This window comes from Cupressus sempervirens, chromosome 9 (assembly GCF_028749045.1).
Source record: "Cupressus sempervirens isolate cs-2001-9-10 chromosome 9, ASM2874904v1, whole genome shotgun sequence".
Lineage (NCBI taxonomy): Eukaryota > Viridiplantae > Streptophyta > Pinopsida > Cupressales > Cupressaceae > Cupressus > Cupressus sempervirens.
Window position 1 is genome coordinate 481,006,565 of NC_143126.1, and position 25,496 is coordinate 481,032,060.

General features: G+C 35.9%; 1 pseudogene across 1 annotated transcript; it reads right to left on the reverse strand.

Annotated features, from left to right (window-relative positions):
* Positions 1-16,648: 16,648 nt before the first annotated feature.
* On the reverse strand, positions 16,649-22,623 carry LOC149539427 (pentatricopeptide repeat-containing protein At1g11290, chloroplastic pseudogene; annotated as a pseudogene). The gene has a single exon (XR_016356231.1). The product of XR_016356231.1 is annotated as a pentatricopeptide repeat-containing protein At1g11290, chloroplastic pseudogene (transcript).
* Between the last annotated feature and the right edge of the window lie 2,873 nt (positions 22,624-25,496).

Below are 25,496 nucleotides of genomic sequence, written 5' to 3' on the forward strand. Positions count from 1 at the left end.
TTTAGGTAAAAATCTAGCTATCTAGGATTTTTTTTGAAAATTACCCAAATTTGCAAAATTCAAAAATTGTGAAAATTTGCCAAAAAAAGAATTTAGAGTTTGAGTTTTTTTAGTTATTTAAGGGTTTTTGGAGTATCGTAGAGGCAATTGTTGATGAATGACAAATTATTGAGTTTCAAAAATCTCTATTTTCAATCTAGTTCTATTCTTAATAAATGAATTAGTGTGAAGATCTACTTGTGTGTTACATTATTTGGTATCCGAGAAGGAAGATGGTTGGGAGAAGAAGAGGAAGAGGAATTGGAAGACAAGGTGTCACCTGAATGCAAAAAGTACAAAATCTATAAAGGCAAGTTAAGTACTTACAAAATGATTAGACAATCAATGAATCCAAGGAGGGAATAAATCTAATGAAGACCAAAGAGGTGCTGATCAAAATGAAGAAAATGAAGATAAACTGAAGAAATGAGCTTCAAAGAGAGAATGATGTTCCAAATTATGTTGATAGTCTAAATTTAGGTGAATTGATAGACTAGTTGAATGAGATGGTAATTTGTTTTTGAAAAGAAGCCAATGATAGAGGAAATGAAGATCAAGTATGCATGCACAAAATTAAAAGGATATGCAATGATATGGTGGGGTCATCTCCAAAAGCAACTAATGAGAAAAGGAAAGGAAAAGATCAAGGCATGAAGTAAGATGGAGAAAAATATGAGGGAAGAATTCTTACCCATAGATTATTCACAACCCCTCTTTTATAGGTTCCAAAAATTGAAGCACAACTTGTCTTTTGTGTAAAATTATATAAATGAATTCTAACAAGTTATTCATGCGTATAGAGATTCAAGAAAATGATGAGTATATGGCTGATAGATATATGAATGGCCTGAAATTTTCCATTCAAGATGAGTTGAGCATGCATGGTGTTAACATTATGGAGAAGGCCTACGAGTTGGCTCTAAAGGTTGAAGAAAAATATAATAGACAATACATTCATAGGAATAGAGGATACATAAGGGGTATCTCAACTCCATTTTGAGGAGGTTCAAATTATGGCCAAGGAGAGTCCTCCTAAGGATTTGAAAAAATAGTAGACACTAGAAAATATCCTCTGAATCAAGAAGGAGGAAGGGGGTTTTAGAGAGGACGAGGCTATGGTAGCAGAAGAGGCTGAGAAAACCAAAGGAGACCTATCACCTGTTACAGGTGTGGAGAAGGACACAAATCCTTTGACATAACAAAAATAAATCAAGGATGACAATCTAAAGTGAACCTGGTTCAACCATAAATCACAATAGAAGGGGTTGAGCACGAAGTTTCACTAGACATGGGAGAAACTCTCATGATGAGGATATTGATGATCATACCAAAGAAGGATGAAGTTCCCACAAAGTACTCTGATGATTCATGGCTTCAAACCAATATCTTTAGAATTAGATGCACTTCATGTGGAAAGGTATGCCAAGTTATCATTGATGAGGGTAGTAGTGAGAATATGGTATTGTTTAGAGAAATAGTAGAGAAATTGAATTTACAACATGAGAAGCATCCTCATCCTTACTATATTGCATGGTTTAAGAAAGGAAATGAAGTCAATGTTGATTATAGATGTTTATCGGGTTTACCATATGAAAATTCTATAAGGATAAGATATGGTGTGATTTTGTTGCTATGGATGCCTAGCATATAATGTTGGGAAGGCTATGGCCGTATGATAGGAATATCATACATGATGGAGAGACAAATACATATACATTTTGGAAGGATGGTTCAAAAGTGACTCTTTTGCCTCTTAAGTTGTTTGCAAAGGAAGTTGTCAAAGAAAAGGATGGTTCGAAAGTGACTCTTTTGCCTCTTAAGTTATTTGCAAAGGAAGTTGTCAAAGAAATGAATGTAATAGGATACTATTATACATTGGTATTAAAATATGGAAAAGAACAAAAGAGTTTAGTACCACCTAATGCAATAAAGGTAGTAGAGGGTTTTAATGATGTGTTGCTCGATGAGTTACCAAATGGTCTACCACCAAAAAGGGATATTCAACATCATATTGCTCTAATTCTTGGAGCAACTTTGTCCAATCAATTAACTTATTAGATGAATCCAACATAAGATATAGATCTAAACAAAAAAAAAAAACATAACTAATGAAAAAGGGTTCAATCAGAGAAAGTAGACTCCATGCATAGTACCTACATTGTCGACTCCAAAGAAGGATGACATATGGAGGATGTGAACTAATAGAAAAGAAATTAATAAGATTAACATTAAGTATTAATTTCTTATTCCTCATATAGAGGACATGTTAGATGAACTAGTAGGGGCCAAGTACTTCAACAAGATTGATTTGTGAAGAAGATATCACCAAACTTGCATTCATGAAGGGGATGAGTTAAAGACAACTTTTAAGACTAGGGATGGTTTGTATGAATGAATGATTATGCAATTTGGGCTTTCTAGTGCACCTAGTACATTCATGCAGTAGATGAATATTGTACTATGATCTTACATTGGTACATTTGTTGTATTTTATTTTAGTGATATCTTGGGTTATAGAAAAAATAAAGAAGAAAACTTACAACACTTGAGGATCATATTAGATGTACTCTGAAAAGAGAAGCTCTATGCAAATTTGAAGAAGTGCAAATTCATACAAAGAAATTTGACTTATCTAGGCTTGGTTTTTGAAAAGAGTGTTAAAATGGATCCAAAAAAGTCAAGGCAATCTTAGAATGGCCTAGTCCCGCAAGCATAACAAAGGTAACAAGTTTTTATTGGTTGAAAAATTTCTCTCGAAAGTTTATTCAAAATTTTAGTAGTATAGTAGCACCCATAGTAGATTGCACCATGGGAAGGGAATTCACATTGACAACAAATGCTAAGGAGAGTTTCAAAATTTTGAAGAAAAAGGTAACTGAAGCTCCTATACTAACACTTCCAAATTTTGATAAGGTATTTGAAGTAGAATGTGATGCTTCCCATGTTGGAATGGCTATTGTTCTTAGCCAAGCATGTATACTAAAAGCTTCCTTTAGTGAAAAGTTAAATGAAGTGAGGAAGAATTAGTCCACCGATGATTTGGAGTTTTATGCAATTGTTCAAGCCTTAAGGCACTAGAGGCATTATTTGGTTCCACAAGAGGTTGTATTATTTACAGGTCACATTGCCTTGAAATACTTGAACACACATGTTGAATTAAGATTGATGAACAACAAGCTGATATGCAAAGAATAAATCAAAACAAAAATCAGAAATCTTAATCAAGCTCTTTAGTTTTGATGCTCTCCACTAAGTAGCTAGTACTTGGGTATGTGAGTACACATCCTAAGGGTGTGGGTATGCATACCCATGTAACCTAGACTTTTTTCATGAAGAAAAAGACTATATTGGTCTAATTTCCCATGTCACTTTCTTATCTATAATTATTTATTAAGTGGTGATATATTTTTACAGAAAAGCACAAAGCACAACATACAGGTGCATTTGTCTATTTATTCAAAACTAAAGAATGCTTTGGGATGATCTAGAAATAAGTAGCAATTTTTTTACGCAGTATCAACAAACTAATACTCAAAAATCATAAAGTGAACACATCCACAATTCGATATAATAGGTAATAATCATCAAGGAGCAATTGCAAGACACAAAGGCAATGACAATTAAAAGGGAATACAAACAAACATAAAGATTTAGAAATTGCATTTATTTCCTTGACAAAAATCAAAGAGTTTAAAGGCTCTCCTCCCTTATACAAAAATATGTGGCTCAAGAAAATGCTCCTCTCTACCCCTTTAGAAATCAATATAAATGCCTTATCCTAATTGATTCACACTCATGCCTCAAAGGACAAGTAGGATCATTTTTACCCCCCTTCTTTCTCTTTTAAATACCCATTTAAAGGATTGTTCATGAGCCTTTTCAATTCTATAAGTGCCTTTTGAAAATTAGTAACTTGAAAAATAACTTTTATTTTTTTCCACCTTTCAAAATTGAAAAGTCTTTTCTCAATTGATGCAGAGGGACTAGGGCCCTAACACTTAACCACTCCTAACTAAGGGTCCAATCCTTGAACCATCCAATGGTTCTTGCTTTCTTTTTCTCTTCACTAATCTTAGTGTCCAAGACTCTTACCTCAACTTGCCTCCTAGGTATAGTTGGATTGGAGTAGATTGAATCTTCCTTATTAAGGCACTAGTCCTACTAGCCATTCCTACCTTTAGAACCCTAACCCTTGCTTAGGATCTTACTGTCACCTTTCCTTGGTTTCTACTAATTTTTTAGATACCCTTCTATCCTTTTTGACCTTTCTTAATACCTCTGGTCACATCAACAATCCTTAAAAAGTCACTATCTTCAAATAGGGCTAATCAGGCCTATTTGCATTAGGTCTAGTAGCACTGTTTTATTCCATTTCTCCAATTCCTTCCAAATAACCTCATGGAAGACCCTAGGATTGTGAAAGCTATCACCTAGCACTCCTAGAATCCAAATTTATAGTCTCAAACCACCCACAACCCTGTTCACCCTCAAGCCCTAGTTCATAGGCTATCTTTTTGGCCTCTGGACCAATTTTCACCAAAATACCTAAAGAACTCTTCAAACTTCACCACAACCTCCACAACCACTTGATTCATCAAGGTAACATCTTAGGATTTCTAACCATGCCATTTGGTTGGCCATGTCAAATCATGGGTTGCTCTGCAACAACTTCTTCTCGTTGTCTTGGCTCACCTACTCCTAGTAGTTAGCCTAGGGCATCACTCCATAGCTTGGAAACCAATCATAAAAATGCAAAAGAAAACAAAAACCATATGTACAAAGTCTAACCTATCATCCCCCAAGGTTTCATACATTTCCCACTATGGATGATTAGGTTAGAGCCATTAATGTGACAACAACCCTGTGAATGGGAATCACAGATCAATCACCAAGAAGACTACCACAACTCTCCCACCTTACAACTTTAGACTAAATTTGAATAAGAAAAAGAAAGATGAAATCCTACCCTAAAAAATCCAGAAGTCAGATTATCTATCCCAATCCATACACAACCACACTAGGGCATGAAAGCTCTACAAAACTAATGAAAATCAAAGGTATAGTTCATATAGTTTGCTCACACATGTGGGATATGATTGGAAATCATTCTAACCTTCCAAAATATGCTTACCATGCTTAAATACACGAGCATGGGTAGTTACAACTACCCAAACTTCCATTTGCAACTTTTTGCGAAAATTACAAAAGTTGCTCAAGCAACTTTTGAGCAACTTTGTGCACTTTTAAAGCAATTTTTTCTCTTTACAACTTTGTGATCAAATAGGTACATCCAAGCCTATTCTAGGACTCTAGTTAGGATCCCTGAGACCTAAATACTAACCAAACACCTTAGTTTATCAACCTTAGCAAATTTTAACCCATTTTACAACTTTTTGACACTCTAGGACCTTATGAGTAATTGATGTTGTTTACAAACATTTTGGGACAAGTTGGATTCAAAGGACCATTGGAACTTATTGGACACACATCAACTCTTAACTAACCCTTAACAACTCACAAAAACCAATAAAGGGAGGTCCCTGCACCATCAATGCCTTTTAAATTTCTTGTGACTAATTCTCTAATTATCTTTTTTTTTTAAAATCAGCTCCCATCGTACATCTGGTGAAATTCTTCATTGATGTAGTGAGCTGTCAAATTGTGTGTAATGTACACATCCACTTTTGTTGTGTTCTAGTTTGCCACAAGTCTTGTTGGAACACCAAGATCAAGTATATCTCATCCAGCTAAGCTTGTGGGTTCATTTTTCAATGATTCTTTTATTCTTCATTTGTGGCTTAGGAAACCTCTTTATGACATGTTAGAGAACACACTTGGTTCTTGAACTGCTCAGAGAACCCAAAATATCCTGTAGGAAGTTCAAAAATTTTGATCCGGTTTTGCTAGTGCTTTCTGGAATCAATCCTTCTTTACTTTAGGCACATGCTTTTCGGTTTTACCTTTGTTCCATTTCAAGCATAGTTTTGCGAAAGGTTCTTGATCCTTGTCGGACCCAAAACATCTCAATATACGGTTTAGAATTTCTCATCGAGTTCTAATAATACACTTGAAACTTATTTCATCCTTTCTTTTGCTTTCTTTCATATCAATGTTCCATCCTTGATGTTGAACTCTACCTTTAGTTCTGGAACTAGTGTTAGATTTCAAAGTGTAGTTTTGAACTTGGACTTAGACACTTTAGGACTTGGATAAAGGTCAAAAGGATTCTTAGGCAGACTTTTGGGAAAAGACATGACTAACTAGGTACTAGAAAGGGCGCTAGAATCTAGCAGAGGAAATAAAACAAGGACAAGATTTAGAAAAACAAGAATGGCTAAGAAAGATGACTTGAATTTGTTTCAAAAGAGTTGTTAGATTCTGAAATGACTTCTAGAACACAACATAAATCTTGATAATTTGGCAAAGAGACTCAAAAAATATGTGAAATAAAATCAAATATGTAAGTTTCAAACAAGGGAGCCAAAACATAGCTAATACACAAGTTGCATGATTGCTTGGCATGTTTGTGATCATTATTCCAAACCATTGCATTGGTTTGTATAGTTTGACATAAGGAGAAGATCCTTATTTATCAAGCTCCCAAAGGTGTTGGTCAACAACACCTATTTTTTATATGCAATTTGTAAACATCAAGGTTGGTCTATTCTAGGTGACCAAAAGGGAGCAGATCATTTCCATGAGCAATGGTAGAATATACAAGGAAAAACATAATTGTAACATAAAAATCAATTTTATCATTGCAATTTTAAACTAGAAAAAAGTGTGATACATTTTCCCAATATTGGCACTCAAAATTGTAGCCTGAATTCTGAGCAATTTTGAAAAATCAAGCCCTATAAACGCTTTGTGAAGCCTATGTACCCTAATGTTGAGTTAATGCATAAATGGTGTTTGATGTTTATAGCACCCTTCATTTAGCCTGTTCACATATTCTGTAATGATAAATTGATATTCCGAGCTGATTGGCAAAGTCCTGTTTTGAGCCAATGTCTAATTTGCATTTTACCCTAAGTGTCAAAAAGCGACAGGAGCTTGTGTTTTCCATTGAATATCTCGCACCCAGAAATGTTCTAGGACTCACCGCTCTGGGAGTGTCTAGTATCCATACCTGAGAACCTATGTTTCATATTTCAAGCGATTTCAAGTTCATTTGACTAGGTTTTGAATCCCTCAAAGTTGGTAGTTTACTATTTTCACACATTTGCAAATTGCACACATTTCTGGGAAGCCCTGTTTGATGTGTTATAACTTTTGACCAGTTGACTGAAATGCTAAAATTCCTTTTTTGTTGCATTGTAGGCATCAGAGACTTGTTATCTTTCAATTTTTTAAGTCTTGACGAATCTCTGGGGTTGGTTTTTGCACAGAATGCCATAGATTCATTCTACACAAGGTTTTCTATCAGGTTCCCTTTTTGCAACTGTATTCAAGTATGGAAGTTCAGAATTGATTCCTAGCATGATGATGACCTGGGTATGGTTAAAAAGGTAGTGGAAATGCAGTTAGGGTCGAATTTGTTCTGATTCATTCAGTAAAAGCTCAAATTTTACCTAGCATTTCAGTAAGTAATCTGATATTTTGATGACTCATCAAGGTTTCATCATTTTAGTGGAGATATTTCTTAGATCAATAACAGTAATGATAAAAAAAATGATCAAATCAAGATGGAAGAGAGAAGAAAGAGGTTATTTAGTTGCTAAGAGAGGGAATTTCAAGTGGACAGATGTTAGTTGCATATTAGATCCGAGGATTCACCTTTCCTATATCTTTCTGTTTTTTCTTCCATTGTAGGTTGTTGGTTGGTTTTCTATTTTCCAGTTCTTGGAGCTTTGCTCAGGCTGTGAAAGCCACACACCGAGCATTTTTCTGTTTTATTGAACAATAATTATGTTTTATGCAGATAGTCTTTACTGGTTAGGTGATTTCATGAGTCATTTCTGTATATCTTTCATGTATTTGGTTTCAAGGGAAAAAAATAAAGCACAACAAAGGTTTTAAGTTCAGTCTAAATTTTGTCTCCTGATTATGGATCTGTTATTTCTTCTAATTTGTGATCAAAGAGCATAGATTAGGTTGCATTTCATTTAGGAATGTATGTGATTAAAATGTCTTGCTAGTGGAGCAAAGAACCATGTAATTGCTTGATGTTTGTCATAGGGTTTACAGATTTCATGATAGGATGTTTTGAGTATGAGATTCATTCTGTAGCAGATGTTAGTTCACAAAGTGAAGGATAGATCAGGGATCTTGATGTAGAGATACGTTTGAGATTTCTAGAAGATGTATGGTTATAATTCATTTAATTTCCCAATAGATAAGGCACTAATCAGAGATAGGATCATTAGGTTTTGTTGCTCATACCTATGTATTGCTGATATCAACATATTAAATCAATTTTTCTTTTATTTTGAAAGCTATTCAATGTTAACCTGCGCTTAGCTTGCCAGTTTCATGAGTTATGTTCTTAGCTATTTCATGCTTGTGATTCCTAGTTAAGTATAGAAGATTTAGGAGTTTTTATCTACTTTACATTAGATTCAGTGTATGCTTTCATAATTGGTACCATATAAATAATCTATAGGTATACCTGCCTAGGTTTTGCAGAGCCTAAAGTGCAGAAGGTGTGTAGCCTTATAGTTGACCCAGTTTCTTGGTGAAGTGTGTCCATTATTGGAGATAGCTGCCCATAGACGCATTCTTGCCTGACATACTTGGTTATTTAAACACTGTTAAATCAGGAGCCAACAAAATAGCGACTCTGCTGGAGAGATAAGATGGCAATCCATTTTGTTGAAAGGACAAGAGTCTCTAGTGTTCATTGAAAATTTCAGTCCTACTCTCAGTTGGGTTTTGCCCATCCAAGTCACCAACAAAATGGCGACTCTACTGGGGACTTGCATTCAAAAAGAACCAAAATCTCTGGCATGAAACAGATTGGATATAGCATATATATAGCAAGAGGTGTTTCTTATTTCCTTGCTGAAGTTTCATGTTCCCCAGTTAAGCTTTATTCATAATCAGCAGTATGTTGTAAAATTGGATGAAAATTGTGTTCTATGGCTGTTATAAGCCTATCTTCAATCAGTTCAATTTTAGCAAGTGTTGTTGAGAAAGTTCAGAGTCAAGAATTCAATTCATAAAGTATATTTTCTTTTCAAGGTGTTAATGATCTGCAAGTTTCTCCTACATTGAAGATCTGGTTTAGATTTGTCAAGTGACAAATTATGTTTTATTTCTCACAAAGTGTGAGTGGTAACTCTCAAATCTCTGTACTAGTTGTTCCTAGTTGATTTCATTGCTAAATTTTGAAGGTTTTTCAGTTGTATGGGCAGATCTGAAACTGTTGATAGATCTTGGAAAGGAAGTTTTAAATTCTTGATAAGTTTTAAGTGTTGTTTGCAATCTACTATTATAAAGAATTGAAGTGTAAAAGTAGATCACAACAGTGATCTCTTTATCCTCTTGAAAGGAGGTGGCGACTCTACAAAGTTTGATCAGTGGTGTAAAAGATTTTCAATCTTACACCTATGCCAAGTCAGCAGATCGAAGTTTAGCATCAACACTTGAGGTATTTTGGTTTTCATGTTTTCTTTTCATGAAAGTCAAGTGTTAAGAAAAAATGGTTGCCTCTATTAAGTGATTTTCAGCACTAGAAAGAAGAGGTAGAAGTTTTACTTTATAATGGAGTCAGATCTCAGATCTGAGATTAGTTTGCCAAATTCTGAAAGTTTAGAAATTGTGAATAATAACATTGCTATGTTGAATAGACTGGTCTACAAAAGGATTGTCAATCTTATAAGAATTCAAGTAGGAAGTACTCAAGGTTTAAGTGTCGAACAATGTTATTTAATGCTTAAATCAGTTATCAGTAAGATGCCTTTTCATTGTAGACCTAACGAATCTTCCCTACCTAGTGTTTTCCTTGAGGTTCTAGTACCCAATTCAATCAATTGGCCACCACTTATAAGATTACAAAGGTTTTTACAAATTGAAAGATTCATTCAGGAGATGGAAGATGATGATTACAGATTTCATGTTATCTCTCTCGATGATAATGAGTGTGTTGAAAGTCAAGGTAGTAATGAATACAATGAGTCCGTAGAGCAAGATAAGCTATCTTTTGAATGTGAAGAGGTGGATTCAAATGTTAATGAATTAGGTAATAGCAATAAGCATGAAAAAGATGGATATAAAAGAGAAGATAAATTTTGTTACAATACATATGAAGTTGAAGAAAGTTGTAACAACAGTAGATCTAGTGATTGCCACGATAAGAAATAATGTTTTAATAATGTTGATTTTCCATATTGTTACACTAAGGATCCTGTTGTTGTAAGTTCTTCATGTTATCCAAATGATAACCACAGCTGGGAGAAGATTTGTGAGGCAATCTTCTTGAGCTCCAATGAAATCTCAGAATTATTGGCTCATGAGTTTGAAAAGCACGTAAGTATTTCTAAGGATCTTCATATTTTCTCTCATAATACCTTCTCATTCAGTCAAATCAATTCCCCAAAGTTTGATGTGGAAAAAGAGGTAGAATCTGAACAATCCTTATCAGATTTTGGAGGTGCAGGTGACAATTCCTCAAATGTCTTTGCACATGATGAATTGTTGGATGTAGAGAATGTTAATGAAGGGAAGTTTAATGCTGTTTCAAATTCTTTTTATGTTGATCTTGCTAAATATTGTTTTGATGTTTCATATGATGAAGAGGAAAACAATGAATATTGTCAACCCGAATATAGATTTTCTTCATGTGTTGATAAATCTTGTAAAGATAAGTTCAAGGTTTATTCTGACTTTCAGTTAGATGAAGAAAATGATTGTGATCAACATAATGTAGATCATCACTTTTAGAATGAGTTTTCATGTTTGGGAACTAATCAGTTGTTTGAAAAATGTGAAGAGGTTTTAGCAAATGATAAATCTGATTTGATGAGTAACAGGGTTGCAAGTAGGAAAAAATTAGATTTCAAACACTCTTCACATCCAGAGACACAAGGTGAGTTGCAAGTTTTTGGTACATGCAACTTGGTGAATGATGTAGATTATGAAGTTTTTGTGTTTCCAATCAGCGTGCATGAATCATTGTTGGATTTTGATTCTTAGTTCAGTTTGTATAATTATGAGCATGCTGAATTGTTTTCTCATAATGAGCATGAGGTAGAGGCTAATGCTGATATATGTATGTATTGTGAGAATGAAGGAAGTTGTTTCGTTTTGCCAAGTAATTTGTTTCAATATGTTGTTCTGATTGGTGAAACAAAGGAGAATGAGAATCACAGTTTACCCCATGAAGACATAAATGAAAATCAAGTATATGACAGAGGTAAAAGTTTTGCTAAGTTCGGGGGCATTGTTTGTACATAGTAGGTGTAGTAGTTTTCTTGCTTTCAATAAAGTTGTTCGAGGGAAGTTTTGAAGTCAGGTGTGTGGTCTGCTTCTCCCAGAGATTTGAAATCTTGCCATGCCTGCAAGGGGCATGCTTCCCCAGACAGAGCCACTGTTGGCGCTCAAAATTGTAGCCTGAATTTTGAGTAATTTGGAAAAATCAAGCCCTATAAATGCTTTGTGAAGCCTATGTACCCCACTGTTGAGTTAATGCATAAATGGTGTTTGATGTTTCTAACACCCTTCATTTAGCCTGATCACATATTCTGTAATGATAAATTGATATTCTGAGCTGATTGGCGAAGTTCTGTTTTGAGCCAATGTCTAATTTGCATTTTACCCTAAGTGTCAAAAAGTGACAGGAGCCTGTGTTTTCCATTGAATATCTCGCACCCAAAAATGTTCTAGGACTCACTGCTTTGGGAGTGTCTAGTATCCATACTTGAGAACCTATGTTTCAAATTTCAAGCCGTTTTGAGTTCATTTGACTAGGTTTTGAATCCCTCAAATTTAGTAGTTTACTGTTTTCACACATTTGCAAATTGCACACATTTCTGGGAAGCCCTGTTTGACATGTTATAACTTTTGACCAGTTGACCGAAATGCTAAAATTCTTTTTTTGTTGCATTGTAGACATCAAAGACTTGTTATGTTTCAATTTTTTAAGTCTTGACGAATCCATTTGATAAGTTTTCAAACGCGATTCCAAACACAATTTATAACTTTAAACTGGTGTCAGCATTTGCAGATTTGTTGGAACCCCTGTTCAGGATGTCATAACTTGAAATCCGTGATAAGTGAGATTGAATGGATGGTACTACTGTGTTGTACTCCAAAAATACTTTAAGCGTGTCGGTTTGCAAGTCTTGACAAATCCATATGCACACTTTTCCAGGCCAATTTTGTTTGCAAAAATTACTTTTTTGCCATTGCCTCAATCTGCAAAATCCAAGTAGCCCACTTTAAATGCTCACCAAATGCATCATGTTATTCGTCATGAGCCCAAATCATAGATCCATAATGTCCTCATGACAAAGAATCAATGTCCCAAGTTTCATTTTCCCTAGTGCCTATTTGCCTAGTCTTCAAAGCCAAATCCAAACCCAGTTTACTACCTTTTAACATGTTTTCTTGCAGGTAATTCTGAGAGGTCAACTTTAACAGTCAATATATTTTGACTGAGAATTTTGCATAAGACAAGATCTGACAGGGTGAAAGTATGCATAACAAAGAATCAGTGTGTCAGTTTTTAGAGCACGGTCAGAGGTTCAGATCAGTTTTTAAAGCCAGCCGGCAGGCCCTGTTAGCAAAAAGTTGCAATTTGCAGATAAGGATAAAATGAGCTTTAAGTGTTGTTTCAGTGATGGATTTTGTTTTCAATCAGTTCGAGATGCTAAATGGATTAATCTGAAGGATTAGTTGTTCGAAAACGAAATTCTTTTTAGTCAGACCCGCCTTGGGGCTGGCTAAATTCCACCTGATTGAAAAGGCATCATGGAATTCTCAAAGTGACTAAAATGGTTTATAATGATTTTATTTTATTAAAATGTCATAGTGTGAAAGTGAGAAAGGATAGTGGTGTTGAGTGCAAGAAAGGGTGCACTGACGATGGGTGATCATATGCATAAAGTGCACTGAAAGTTAAAATCCACAGGACAGTGTCTTTCAATGGGCATGTGACTGTCCCAGTATAATCCAAGAGAGGAGTTTGGACAGTGATGATAAATTTTGTGATAAGGATTATGATATGTCAACAATGGCAAATAATTTAACTAAAGCTCTTCATAATGTCATGTTTCAAAGTGAGGTGGTTAGAAAGGTCAATGGAACCAATGGCAGAGGTGATTAGGACGTCTTTTTGAGAATAAGTCCCTGGAGGTACTATTTTCTCTCTGCTTGGTTGAACAAGACAAAACTCAATTGAAAGAAACAATGTTTGCAAATTTTCACTGGTTGCATTTGAAAAGGGGTCCAAGGGAACATTAACAACATTTCTAGTTCTCTCACCTACTACAAATTCAATTGAAGGGACAGACATTGGAAGAAAAGGGCAAAGTAATTTGTTCAATGGCATTTCAAGATTTTGAATTAGAATGTTTTGGAGGAGAATAGTTGTTCGTCTATTCTTGAGAATGCAGAGGTATGTTGAAAGATCTTGTTGGAACCATCATATCTCTACTGGTCCTCCCTAAAGATTAACAAAAGGGAAGCATAACCCCACACAATTTTGAATGAAAAGGCAGCAGGGCTAGTTATAAAAGATGTCCACGCCAGTTAAAGCGCAGGCCTTAAGAAAGACAAAGAAAATAGTCCATGAAATAAAACAAAATGCCACGCATCATGAATCAGAGCAGTCATAAACTCTAGTGCATCATCAACAAGAAGTTGCAATCAAAAACAAAACAAAAAGAGCACCTATGGGCATAGAAAGAAACCAAAGCAGAGACAAATCTCGCGCCAAACACAAGAGAATGAAGAACACCATCCACACCTGGCAGGGAACATTCAATGAGCATTAAAAAAAAAGGAAGCCAGCAAATATTAAAAGGAAGCCCCCATGTTGAGAAAAACAAGAGGAAGCCGCCCAAAATGAAGAGAACTTGCAAGAAGACTAGCGCAATGTAAAAGGAGACAGCCAGCGCCAAAGCCAAATGAGAAAGGCGTATGAGAACAGGAAGTAACCCGCAACTCATAAACTCCACGCATTGGAGAAGCAGTCGCCCATGAAAGAAACCTAATCAAGCATGAACCGCTGGCTTAGTCAACAAGGAATGGCACTTCATGCCAAAGACCAGTCATCAATTGAAAGGGGCCTTTCAAACCCTTCATCCCACATTGTCCATGGGTAGGTTTTTAATTGTTTTTAAATATGTTTGCACTCAATAGACATAATGTCAACAAGACAAGAGGGCTTTTGAAAGCTCAAGCTCGTAGGTGGGCCTGGATGACGCCAGATGGATGTTGAGTAAGATAAAATTTTGAACGAACACACTGCCAAAGGAATGCTAACGTGGAATCTGGTGCATCAGATCGCGCCACGTGGTGAATTGAGTGACCCTCGCTATCTCGCCAAGCGGAAGATGCATGAGAGTTAACATGGCAAGATAGCAATGCTGACATGGCAGGGATGATGTGGCTATGATGTGGAGTTCTTGACAAATCATAAGGTGCCATATGGCATGAATTTCGAGGCAAGGTGATGTGGCAAGTAGGTTTAGAGATGCACCAGATCATGCCACGTGGCAGATTTGAGGGTTCTCATTAACCTGCTATAAGAAAGATGCAGGGAAGATAACATGGCGAAGTAGCGAGAAGATGACACATGGCGCTGATGAGGATGTCTAGTCAAAATGTGACACGTGGCGCTACTCAGGTCCGAGCCAATCAAAAGACGACACGTGGTAATGATGGTCAGACCATTTTTGACCCGGATTGAAACCTATGGGGAAAATTTCAAGAGGTTTCAAAAAGTTATTTTTTAGAGATTTTTCTCAAATGTACGTGTCAAGGTCATTTAAATAATGTTTGGAACTTTTGTATAGTTTAAACTTTGTAAAGGTTTAAATTTTTGCAAAATATATGCCATGGAGCTATGAACAAGACTCAGAACTTCAAAAGGCCATATCAGGGGCGTTTTTAAACAAAGTATGCCTTATCATATACCGCCAAAATCGTGAGAAACTGAATTTTTCGATTTTGGGGTTGGCTTTTGCACAAAATGCCATAGATTCATTCTACACGAGGTTTTCTATCAGGTTCCCTTTTTGCAACTGTATTCAGGCATGGAAGTTCAGAATTGATTCCTAGCATGATGATGACCTGGGTATGGTCAAAAAGACAGTGGAAATGCAGTTAGGGTCAAATTTTTTCTGATTCATTCAGTAAAAGCTCGAATTTTACCTAGCATTTCAGTAAGTAATTTGATATTTTGATGAATCATCAAGGTTTCATCATTTCAACGGAGATATTTCTCAGATCAATAACAATAATGATAAAAAACAGATCAAATCAAGATGGAAGAGAGAAGAAAGAGGTTGTTCAGTTGCTAAGAGAGGGAATTTCAAGTGGACAAATATCAGTTGCATATCAAATCTGGGAATTCACCTTTCCTATATCTTTCTGTTTTTTCTTCCATTGTAGGTTGTTGGTTGGTTTTCTATTTTCCAATTCTTGGAGCTCTACTCAGGCTGTGAAAGCCACACACCTAGCATTTCTCTGTTGTATTGAACAACAATTATGTTTTATGCAAATAGTCCTTACTGGTTAGGTGATTTCATGAGTCATTTCTGTATATCTTTCATGTATTTGGTTTTAAGGAAAACAAATAAAGCACAACAAAGGTTTTAAGTTCAATTTGAATTTTGTCTCCTAATTATGGATCTGTTATTTCTTCTAATTTGTGATCAAAGAGCATAGATTAGGTTGCATTTCGTTTAGGAATGTATGTGATTAAAATGTCTTGCTGGTGGAGCAAAGAACCATGTAATTGCTTGATGTTTGTCACAGGGTTTGTAGATTTCATGATAAGATGTTCTGAGTATGAGATTCATTCTGTAGCAGCTGTCAGTTCACAAAGTGAAGGATAGATCAGGGATCTTGATGTAGAGATACATTTGAGATTTCTAGAAGATGTATGGTTATAATTCATTTAATTGCCCAATAGATAAGGCACTGATCAGAGATAGGATCATTAGGTTTTGTTGCTCATACCTGAGTCTTGCTGATATCAACATATTAAATCAATTTTTCCTTTTATTTTGAAAGCTATTCAATGTTAACCCGCACTTAGCTTGCCAGTTTCATGAGTTATGTTCTTAGCTATTTCATGCTTGTGATTCCTGGTTAAGTATAGAAGATTTAGGGGTTTTTATCTACTTTACATTAGATTCAGTGTATGCTTTGATATCTAGTGCCATATAAAGAATCTATAGGTATACTTGCCTAGGTTTTGCAGAGCCTGAAGTGCAAAAGGAGTGTGGCCTCATAGTTGGCCCAAGTTCTTGGTGAAGTGTGTCCATTATTGGAGATAGCTGCCCATAGACGCATTCTTGTCTGGCATACTTGGTTATTTAAACACTGTTAAATCAGGAGGCAACACCCAATTTGATAGATTTTTGACAATATATCATACACTAAATAGCAAGAGGAATCATATAACATAATCTACTACAAAATATTGTTGCATTAACTCCTAGAGCTAAATACCATAATCTCCTTTATTTCTTCAGTGTATATATAGACATGTTTCAATAATATATATTAGTTTGAGATCTTGTCAAGGATAAGTGGGTAAGTTTTAGAGTTATTTATTTATCCTAAGATAAGATAATACAGTTAATTGAAACAAGAGGATCTTACAAAATGACTTTGGTCATTATAAAGAACCAAGAGATACTGTCCCCAGCATTAGGTTGATTGTAAGCTCTTTTCTCACACATTACCTGTTGAACAAGCATCTTCCATTTTCCTTTCAATTTTTCCATTTCTCCAGCTCCAGATTTTCATTCCTGTAATCAGAAATGTGTCAGCTTCTTCGAAACAGATTATTGCCATGACATTTACATAGAATACTAGGATGGAGGTGTTATATATGCAGTGGTTTACATTGATTGCTATATACATCTGATAGTATGAAGTTCATGATAATCTAGTCCAATCACTCAGAAAAGAACAATCTTCATAAATGGAAAGTCCATTCTTTATCACTGCAGGTCCGGCACAGGGCATTTTAATATAGTGCAAACCCATTTGACAGATTGCTTCACTTAGCATCACCAATGGTCTATGAAAGTCCACTCTCCTTGTTTGAAATGATAGAACTCTTTTGAATCTTTCAATACAATTTTCCTTGCAGCAATTTTGGAGATAACTAAGTTGCATTGTGCTATTCAGCGCATACTCAAAGGTTTTTGACGTTTCTAACAGTTGTTCCATAGGGACTGTTTTATTATACAAATGTGATTGCCAACTTCTTGCTATGGTGGCAGAAGAATAATTCTTTTTCCTCCTCCATGTCATTCAAAGCATGTCTTGAATATGGAAAATACCCTGCCACGTTCATCTCCCAAGACAGTTCTTCCAATTATGCATGGACTGATTTGAAGGCCTCCTATCACATTTCAAGTTGGATAAGCATCATTCCATTTCTGTCATGGATTTCCTTCTTTTTAATTTCCCCCTTCCTCCAGATATTCATTCCAGAAATGTGCAGGTTTCCTGAAAATAGGTCAAAGGAATGATACCTTCATGAAGCATAAAATGGGCATGTCCTCACACAGGGATTTAACAAACACTACATAGGCAGTGACACATTGCATACCATACAGCTGATTTTATGATGTTAACAGTAAAGTTTAATTCTCTGAAGTCCAAACGTTCACGAAAGAACACTTCTTAGAAACTGGAAATAAAGCTGGGTCCTTTCTTTATCACTGCAGGTATAGCAGAGAGCACTTTAATATATTGCGAACCTGGTTTTACAGATTCCTTCATTTGGCATCACCAATAATCTCCACAAGAACACTCTCCTTCTTTGAAATGATGGAACCGGTTCGCATCTCTCACAATAATTTGTCTTGAAGTAACTTTTGAGATAAACTTGGTTGCAGTATGGCAATCAACACATACTCGAAGGTTTTTGATGACTCTAATAATTGTTCCAGGGGGGGTATTCAATAATCCAAATGCAATTGCCAATTTCTCACTATGGTAGCAGAGGAATAATTCTTTCTCCTCCCCCTCCACGTCATTTAGTAGATGTCTTGAATCTGCAAAATAGCCTGCTGCTTTCATCTCCCAAGACAATTGCTCCAGCTTTGTATAGATCTCCTGTGTCTGCGGATGTGATCTGTCTCCTACACAGAAAGCATGTACCATTTTATTGCCTTCAATCCAACTACATCCAGGTGTTTTTTTAATTTCTTTATCTTTCATCAATTGTCTTATCATCTGAACCTCATCCCATCTGCCATCCTCTGCATAGATGTTTGACAGAAGAACATAAGTTACAGCATTTTTTGGATTCTGCTCAAAAATTAGATTCGCGGTATAGACCCCTAACCCTACATTCTTCAGTGCCCTACACGCACTAAGAAAACACACCCACACAACCATGACTGGTTTAATTGGCATTTTGATGATAAAATTTAGAGTTTCCTCCAGATAGCCAGCACGACCAAGAAGGTCAACCATGCATGCATAATGATCAATTGTAGGCGTAATACAATAAGAGTAATTCATAAGGCTGAAGTATTTACAGCCCTCGTCCACTAAACCTGTGTGGCTGCATGCTAGTAGAACACAGGAAAAGCTTACATAATCAGGGTGTGTTCCGGATTGCTTCATCAATTCAAAGAGCTTGAGAGAATCCTTGCAAAAACCATTTTGGGCATATCCTGCAATCATAGCATTCCATGTTATGACGTTTTTTTGAGGCATGTTGTCAAAAAGTTCACGTGCTTTTGGTATGCTTCCACATTTTGCATACATGTCTACCAGGGCACTTGCAACTACGACATCAGACAAAATTCTGCTTTCAATTATGTTTTGATGGATGTCCATCCCCTGCTCCAAAGCTCCCATTTTGGCACAGGCTGGAAGGATGCTGGCAAAGGTTGTGGAGTTAGGCTTCACACCTGCCAATTTCATTTGATTAAAAGTTTCCAAGGCCTTCTCAACGAACCCATTTTGTGAATATCCGGAAATCATTCCAGTCCATGAGACAACGTCTCTTTGAGGCATGTTGTTGAACAGTACACATGCTTTGTGTATACTTCCACACTTTGCATACATGTTTAGCAGGGCACTTGCAACTACATTTGACAAAACTCCACTTTCAATTATGCTTCGATGGATGTCCATTCCTTGTTCTAAAGCTTGCATTTTGGCACAGGCTGTGAGAATGCTAACAAAGCTTGTGGAATCTGGCTTTACACCTGCCAATTGCATTTTCTTATAAGCTTCCATGGCCTGCTCTACAAAACCATTTTGTACATAGAGAGCCATCAATACATTCCATGAGACCACGTCTCTTTGGGGCATGTTGTCAAAGAGTTTGTGTGCATTGTGTATGCTTCCACATTTCGCATACGTATCTATCATGGCATTCACAACTATGACATCTGACAAGAAACCGTTTTTAATTATGCTTTGGTGAATGTTCATGCCCTGTTCTAGATTTTCCAATTTGGCACAGGCTGGAAGGATGCTGGCAAAAGTTTTTGAGTCAGGTTTTACACCTTCCATTTTCATTTGCATAAAAATTTCCAATGCCTTTTCTACAAACCCATTTTGTGCATATCCTGAAATCATTGTGGTCCATGAGATCACATTTTTAATTGGTATTTCTTTAAAAAGTCTTAAAGCCTCATCAAGGACACCATTTTGTGCATATCCTGCAATCATTGCATTCCATGAAATCATATTCTTTTGAGGTGTCAAGTCAAACAGCTTCCGTGCCTTCTGTATACTTCCACACTTTGCATACATATCAACCAGGGCATTTGCAACTACAACATCTGAACAAAATCCCTTTTCCATCATGATTTCATGGATATCCATACCATATTCTAAAGCTTCCATTTTGGCACATACTTGGATAATGCTGACAAAGGTTGTTGAGACTGGCTTTACACCTGCCAATTGCATATGCTTGTAAGTATCAATAGCCCGGTCTACAAATCCATTTTGTGCATATCCCGAAATAATAGCATTCCACGAGGCCACATGTCTTTGAGGCATGTCTTGAAACAGTTTATATGCCTTTTTCATGCTTCCACATTTTGCATACATATCTACAAGGGCATTTGTAATCACAACATCTGACAAAAGTCCCCCTTCTATTACACTCTGATGTATGTTTATACCCTGTTCTAAAGCTCCCATTTTTTCACAGGCTTGGAGGATGTTGGCAAAGGTTTTGGAATTTGGCTCTACACCTGACAATTTCATTTGTTTAAAAGCTTCCAGTGCCTTTTCCATGAACCCATTTTGAGCATATCCTGTGATCATTGCAGTCCACAAGACAACATCTCGTTGAGCTATTTTGTCAAACAGTTTGCACGCCTTGCTTATACTCCCGCATTTTGCATACATGTCTACCAGGGAACTTGCAACTACAATATTTTGAAAACATCCAAATTTAATTATACTTTTATGGACATCCATCCCCTGTTCTAAAGCTCCCATTTTGGCACAGGCAGGTAATATGCTGACAAAAACTGTCGAGTCTAGCTTTACGCCTTCTGATTGCATTTTCTTAAAAGTTTCCAAGGCCTTCCCAAAAAAGCCATTTTGCGTGTGTCCTGCAATTATCGCACTCCACGAAACCATGTTCCTTTGAAGTATTTTACCAAACAGTTCGCATGCCTTGTGCATGTTTCCACATTTTGCATACATGTCTACAAGGGAATTTGCGACTACCACATCTGAAGAAAATCCTCTCTCGGTTATCATTTGATGGATATCCCTACCCTGTTCTAAGGCTCCTATTTTTGCACATGCTTGAAGTATGCTGGCAAATGTTGTGGAGACTGGCATAACACCTTCCGATTGCATTTGCTTAAAAGCTTCCAAAGCTTCTGCAACTAAATCATTCTGTACATACATAGCAATCACCGTATTCCATGAGACTGTATCTTTTTGGGGACAATCATTAAAAAGCCTTGAAGCCTCATCAAGAACACCATTCTGTGCATATACTGCAATCATTGAATTCCATGTGACCACATTCTTTTCAGGCATAATATCAAACAAATCACGTGCCTTATGTATCATCTTACACTTTCCGTACATATCTATCAGGGTATTTACAACTGTAACATCAGACAAAAGTTCGCTTTCTATTATGCTTTGATGAATAACCGTACCATGCTCTAAAGCTCCCAGTTGAGCACACGCAGGGAGGATGCTGGTTAAGGTTGTAGAATTTGGCTTCACACCTGCCAATTGCATTTGCTTTAAAGTTTCCAAAGCCTTTTCAAAAAATCCATTTTGTGCATAACCTGCAATCAATGTAGTCCATGACACCACATCTTTTTGAGGCATATTGTCAAACAGTTCACGCGCCTCATTCAGCCTTCCACATTTTGAGTACATATCAATCAGACTGTTTGTAACTAACATATTTGACAAAAAACCCATCTTCATTATGCTCTGATGGATATCGATGCCCTGATCTAATGCTCCCATTTTGGCACAAACTGGAAGGATGCTGGCAAATGTTGTGGAGCTTGGCTTTATACCAGCCAATTGCATTTCTTTATAAGTTTCTAAGGCCTTCTCGATGAAGCCATTTTGTGCATATCCTGCAATCATTGTAGTCCATGAAACCACATCCTTTTGATGCATTCTATCAAACAGCTGGCATGCCTTGTATACGCTTCCACATTTTACATACATGTCTACCAGGGCACTTGCAACTACAATATCTGACAAAAATCCGCTTTCGACTATACTTCGATGGATACCCATACCCAATTCCAAATCTCTTAATTTGGCACACGTTGGGAGTGTGGTTGCAAACGTGAATTGATCCGGTTGGACGCTTGTTTGCTGCATTTGGTGAAACATTGTTAACGCCTCATGAGAACATCCGTGTCTTCTGTATGCTGCAATGATGGCATTCCATGAGAAGACATCTCGTTCAGTCATTCTGTCAAAAACTTGGCGAGCATTTCCTAAACAGCCGCATTTTTCATAAACTCGTATAAGGGTGTTGTGTAAAAGTTTGTGTGATGCAAAATCGAATTCCCTCTGTTTGATGTGAGAGTGGATCCGCTTGCACTCTGAGAGGGCTTCCTTGGAAATGCAGGCCTGCAGTAGCCGAAGATAAGTAAACGAGTTTACAGGTGGGCTGTGTGTGGTAAGAAGAATGTGAAGAGCCTCCTTCAATCCACTATCTCTGCATAGGGCTGTGATAGTAGCGGTGAATTGCATTGGCATTGCCATGGCAGGATTATAGTGGAAGCATTGAAAATGTGCATTGTTCTCTCAATCCTTAATTGGGGGACTTACTATTTTGGCTTTATGGTCCTTCGTTTACTTCTGTCTGCGAATTTTGTCAAGAAATACCAAGACAAAGCTCTGTTGTATAAATTGATAGTCTTCGTATACCTGTACAGCGCAATGTCGTTCTATCTTACAATTCCTCTTCTATTCGTTAGCTTTCAACCAGTAAGAAAATTGGTATTTTTTTAAAAGAGCTTATCAATATTATTAAGTTCCTGCCATACTATAGCATCCAAGTGGATGCAAATTTTCAAATAAGTTTTGACCAATCCGAATGTTTTATTAATCCATTCCAACCTATTTCGTAATGTTTTCCAAATTTGGTTATTATTTTAATTTATGAAAAAATGTTACATGCGAATATCTCATTCGCTGTTGTTATGAACAGTAGGGTATTTAGTGTTTTTTTTCCATTTTGTTAAAAAAAATTGTGGGAGGTGGCCTATCGAACATAGCAACAGTTATTTAATTAATAGTATTGATCTGTCTTTGAAAAATATCTAGTAAAATTCGACAACATTTAGTGTTTATAAATTTGGGATATGATCTAACATTAATTTTTGGTATTGTCAATGACAGTTTTTTTCTTTGTTTTCTTTACTGCTTTGCATTTTTCTTCCTTCAATTGTCTTATCCAAACAACTATTCTCAGCAAATTGCCAGACCTAAATCTTTAGCAAATCTACCGTATTTTGTTTTGGATTTATAACGTGCACTATATAGTTGTCATATTGTTAGAGAACATGTTAGTTTTGGTAGAAAATGTGGTCATAATTCTTTGGTCTGTCTTTTACTTATTGTCTTGGAGAATGTTTTTCGGCTATCTGTCGACTGCATTCAATTGGATTGTTGAATTCTGGTCATCTAGAGTTTCTATTTATTAGTAACTGTTGATTTTAGAGGCATCGGAAAAATTGGACATTCGCTTCTGATTGTTTCTCAGAAGTAGTTTTGTTGGAGACCAATTTTTGGCTTGTTTGTGAAAGTTGCAGAGATTAGGTATTTTTCTCCGGTAGTTTTTTTTTCTAGTTTGATATTCATCTGGTAACGTATTTTGCCTAGGGTTTTTTAATATATATTTTAGTAGTTTTCCAACAAAAGGATTTTTCACATCTTTTTTTAGTAGATCTTATTTGTTCTTTTCATTTTTTCATTCCTTCAAGATCTCAGTGTGTGATTTGAAACATTCAATACAAATTAGTATTTAATAGCATAATTTGTTTATTCTTTCGATCTTTTTCATTCTCTTGATAGATCTCAAGCTTGCTGGGTTCTAGTAACCGCTTTAAGCAAATCCTTTGGTAGTGAAGGCTAGGTAAGACTAGAGAAAAACTATGAGTACAATCCAATTATGTATGTCAAATTCTCTGCCTATGAATGTGTTTAAGGAGAATACAACAATTCATTATGGAAGAAGACAGGGATGTTGTATCAATATAAGAGTATTTTTACAAGCTTGTTTTAAAAACAACATAATGCATGAGAGCCCCAAAATAGTATGGTAGAATATAATCAGAAAGGGATCAAGGGCATACTTGTTTTCTTTGAGTTCAAAACATTGATATATAGAATGGCATACATGCATTGAGTTATATTTTGTAGCAGCTTTCACACCGAAACATTAAAGTGAACTATTAAATACAACAATTTCTTTTTATAAAGACTTAATATAAAAACTTTTATATTGATATATATGCATATCTAAATACATATATGGTGTATATATATATAAATGTGCATACATATATCTATCTATCTATCTATCTATAAGAATTGAAATTTCCTATCAAATGTGTTGTAGTAGCTTTCACCAAGACACGAACCTAAAATTTGGTCACCCTTAATTTACGATGGTTTGATCATTTCAAATTCTATTATTTGATATTTTAAGAAAAATGTTAATCCCCACATTCCTGTAGTACTAATCTCATGCTCCACAACAATAACCTCCCACTTGGAGACTGAGCATAGCACCACTAAACTTGTAGCTCCATTGGAATATCAAATCACCCTAGACTATGTTGTTCTTTTATCGTGTTCAGTCTAGAAGACCAAATGAAGTTGAAGAGAAGTCCAACTTCTCCCTTGTTACTGCCTTGGTAAACATATGCTTTAGTGGTGTTCTTCATGATCATCCTTTTGTTCCTATCTTCTTGAACATTCTTTCCATCTCCTTTTGGAGTAGGGTTTTTCCCATGTGGTTTTCTCTATTTCTCCTCTTTTCAGAGATTTGGTTTTTCTTGAGTACCTCATCAGGCCTTGTTGACAAGACCCAAATTTCATTTCAGTAATAGTTTCTAAGGTTTTAGCTACTCCCTAAGTTTATCATAAGGGGGGGTGTTAGAGTAAAAAAGTATTTTCTTATTAATTAGATCATATTGATTTAATTATTAAGCCACTTATTATCTCTATTTTACTTAAGCTAAACTTTGGACATATAATAATTAATTCTTTTATTAGTTATTATCATGCAACCTAGGTTAGTTACCTATTAGGATTTTTATCTCCTTTTATAAAGATTGATCTCTTACTAATTCATTCACTTTTGATTATAGAAATTTCTCTTTTTTTCTCATCAAGAATGTCTCATCTATGGATTTGGGAATTCTAGCCTCCATAGCTTTTTCTTCTCTCTTTCTGTGACAGGTGTTCGCATGCAGGTGATTCTTGAGAGCTATGGGGTTGATCTTTCATCAACTCCAACATAAATAGACATCTATTTAGAGATGTAATATACATTTAAGAATATGTGATTGCACTTACCTTTTTCAATGGAGGTGTATGACACAACATAAAACAATACAAAGCAATCAAGTAGCATAACTTGTGACTTGTATATGCAAATTTTAGATCTTATAAGTTAAAAATAGATAACTTTTAACCAATAGTTATACATAAGAAATTATGGATGAGAATATTTTTTTGGATGCTAACACTCATGTGGGTGCCATTGTAGACTATGTTGGCCTTCTACCAGGTTCCTCTATTCCACTTCTTGGTGTGAGGGATTTTAGGATTTTTGAAGGTGTGTATGT